Below are 3,654 nucleotides of genomic sequence, written 5' to 3'. Positions count from 1 at the left end.
TGAAACGAATCACGATTCACATCGCCCGATTCTTACGATTCTAACTACCATGTTGACAATACAATTTCTCTCATACTTTTAGAAGTTTTAAATAAATTTTAATATTTAGAAGTGAAATGTTGGTAATACAATTTAGTTTTAATAAGATGTAAAGGGGTTAATGTAGTTTTGGGTTTTCAAACAATTTTTATCAATTTATTTATTTAAGAGTATTAAAGGATGTATAAGAAAGAATGACGAATAAAGTAAATATATTGATTTGCAGGATAGACTTATTAATAAGTATGTTATTTTCTACATGTTAGTGAAGACTTAAGTCCATGAAAAGTTCAAATTCACATGATCTAGGAGAAGCGAAGCAATGATGGATGAATAAATAATTGCATTTGTAAAAATTAGTGGGATAGTGGGGAATCAATTATAAAGGAAATCAATGAGTTTTTTTTATTTATTTGTGATAATTTTATGGAGTTTTGAGTATTCTTAACACAAATACTCTTAAGTTAATTGATAATTTTTTGAATTGTAATAGATAAGTGTTTAATTTCAGTAATATTTCGTATTAAAATATATATACTTATGAGGATTTATTGCTAATTTACATATAAAATAATCTCTAATTTATGAATTTATACCTTTTTACATTTTTATGACCTTTATTTGAATAAGAGTATTTTATTCAAATTTGGTGTTAATTGCAGATTTTAGGAGATTGAAGATTTGGATAAAGATGAATAATTTGAGCTAAAAAGAGAAAGTTGAAAGGTCTCATAATAAAAAAAGATGAAAGAAAGATTGGCCTTTTTTTATGTTTTATCATTTAGCCCATTAGCGCGACAGCAACACCTAACCCTAGAAAATTAGGATAAATAGGGGTTAGAGGCTCAACCTAGGTGCGGATTGAATTGTAACCCAATTGGGAGAATGAAGGTGATAGAAGTATGCGTGGCTAATTCTACCCTTTGGGATTGGAGTAATCTGCTCAAACTCATGTATTGAGGTGATATTTATATATTAATATTCAGTTCTTGATTGATTATTGGTATTGTTGTTTTACTTTTAATTTTCCGTGACAAATTGAGAATCTTAAATCTGACGGGAGGTATTTTTAGGGTTCGGACCTAAACAACAATACTTAACATATTTGAGTGCTAGGAATAGACTTGAAATGTTAATTGCTATTAAACGTCTGAGCTTCGTTCTAAGTTGTTCTTATAATTATGCGAGGGATCGATAGTTAGGGACATTCTTAAGGATTTTATATGCGAGGAATCGATATAAATGATTTTTATACGGGCATCAATTTCAATCAAAGAACTTAATATTGACATGCTAATCAAAATATTGAGAGTGAGAGAGATGAAACTAATCCTATTTTTCCAATTGAACAACTTATTTGTTGTTTTTATTGATCTCGTCAACCAACACTTTCAAACACTTTTAATTGTTTGTTTTATATTTAGCGATTATTGTACTGATAATTCACTGTTCCTTGTGGGATCGATATCCGTCCTTAGGGACAATTATTACTTCTGACAAACGCGGTGCACTTGCCGTAAAAAGTCATCAAGTTTTTGGCGCCGTTGGAACAGATTTGATTTGTTGAGTATAATTTCTCTAAATATTGTAAATATTTTATTTTTTATTTTTTTATTTTGTTTATATTATTTTATATTTTATTTTATTTTAAAAGATTTGTTTTTTTTATTTGATTTTATTTTATTTTCTTTTTTTTATTTTTTTATTTTATTTAATTTATTTTTTTATTTATTTTGTTTTTTTGATTTTGTTTTTTTATTATATTTATTTTAGTTTTTTTAGGTTTAGTTTACGTAGTTTTATTTAGTTTACGTAATTATTTATTTATTTTAATTATATTTTATTATTAGTTTTAGTTTTTATTTTACGTAGTAGTATTTTAGAATTTTAGTTTTTACATTATATTTTTAATTTTTTTTTTACTTTATTTTATTATTTTATTTTATTTAGTATTTATTTATTTTTTAAGTACGTTATTTTTTTTTTAGTTTTCTTTTATTCTGTTTTTAGTTTTTATTTTATATCTATTTTTTTTTTTGAATATTTTGTTTTATTTCTCTTAACGTCATTTTAGTGTTTTTTTTTGTTTTTTTTATTTTTATTTATTTATTTTACATATTTTGTTTTTATTTTTATATTTAAATTTTTTTATTTTATTCTAAAAAAAAAAAATTCTCTTTTTTTTTCTCTCCACTAATATTTTAGGAAGAAAGCAACATGCAGAAGAACAAGCCAAGAAGACACTTGGAGATTATGTCATGTACCAAGGACCAAGACATTTTTCTAGTATTGCAATACCTACTACCTAAGGCCTTGGAAATAAATCCCGATTTTCTCACTCTCATCCGTGCCTATCAATTTACAGCAATGGAACATGAGGATCCATATTCACATTTGGATACATTTTATGAATTGGTAGGAACAATGGGTTTTCAATCAGGTGATCTTGAAAATGTTTATATGCGCTTGTTTTCTTTTTCATTGGCAGGAAAGGCTAAGGAATGGCTCAAATCACTTCCAAATCAGAGCCTCACTAGCTGGAAGGATGTAGAGGAAAAATTTTGCAAAGATTTTTTCCAATTTCTCGCTACATCAAAGCAAAGTCTGAAATCTCTATGTTCAGACAAGGAGCAAATGAAGTCTTTTGTGATACATGGGAAAGATTTAAGATGATATTGAGAAAATGCCCAAATCATGGGTTTGAAGATATTCTCAACTGAGCATATTCCTGAATGGTCTCAGATGACATAAAGATGCTCCTAGATGCTGCAGCTGGTGGCACAATGATGGCCCTTGATGTAGAACAAGCGACAATAATTATTGATGCATTGGCATCAACTGATTATAAAGCCCAACATGATGGACAAGATCTTCATAATAAAGGGTTGTTAGAAATGCACTCTTGGCTAAAAATAAGATTCTGACACAGCAGATTGAGCAACTAACTGCACAAATGGCTAAATTGCCCCAACAATTATATGTTGTTCATTCATCTCAAAGCCAAAGTCAGTCAATCAGGTGTGATTTTTGTGGAGGTGTTCATCCTAATGGTCACTGTTTTTATCAGAACAATTCACCTGAAGTTGAGGATCCATCCATGCTTGAAAGAATGAATAAAGTTGAAGACGCTCTGACAAAGATTGTGAGCGCGCAGGACAATATTGTGAGAGCGCAGGACAATAGCATGGCCATGATTAGGAGTATAGAGATCCAGATGGACACTGACCAAACAAATTCACAAATTGAGGAACAAAGTGGCCAGTTTTCAGTCAATAGCAAACCAATTCAAAAGAGCATTGCGATAATGTAGTGGCTGAAAAAGAAGAAAAATGAGACAAAGGGGAAGAGAGATGAGAAAGAGAGAAGTGAGGAGGAAAAAATAAAGAGAAAAGTGAAAATAAGGAGAGAGGAGTTTTGAAAAAGATATTTATCATAAAAAAAGAGAAGGAAAGAAAATTCTTTGATAAATTGCTCCCTAAAAATTATTTTGCAGGAAATTTGAAGCAAGATTCAACATTTGAAAGATTTCGAAAGAATAGGAGCTATATTGAAGAAAAAATATAGAGCTGGAGGATAGATACAATGTCATTATTCAAAAAGGCTTGCCTAAAAAAT

General features: G+C 28.8%; 1 pseudogene; it reads right to left on the bottom strand.

Moving 5' to 3' along the window:
* Window positions 1-2,634: 2,634 nt before the first annotated feature.
* On the bottom strand, window positions 2,635-2,740 carry LOC137817597 (small nucleolar RNA R71; annotated as a pseudogene).
* Between the last annotated feature and the right edge of the window lie 914 nt (window positions 2,741-3,654).

This window comes from Phaseolus vulgaris, unplaced genomic scaffold (genome assembly GCF_000499845.2).
Source record: "Phaseolus vulgaris cultivar G19833 unplaced genomic scaffold, P. vulgaris v2.0 scaffold_253, whole genome shotgun sequence".
NCBI lineage: Eukaryota > Viridiplantae > Streptophyta > Magnoliopsida > Fabales > Fabaceae > Phaseolus > Phaseolus vulgaris.
The sequence above is the reverse complement of the archived record's forward strand: the minus strand, read 5'-3'. Positions and strand labels throughout refer to the sequence as shown.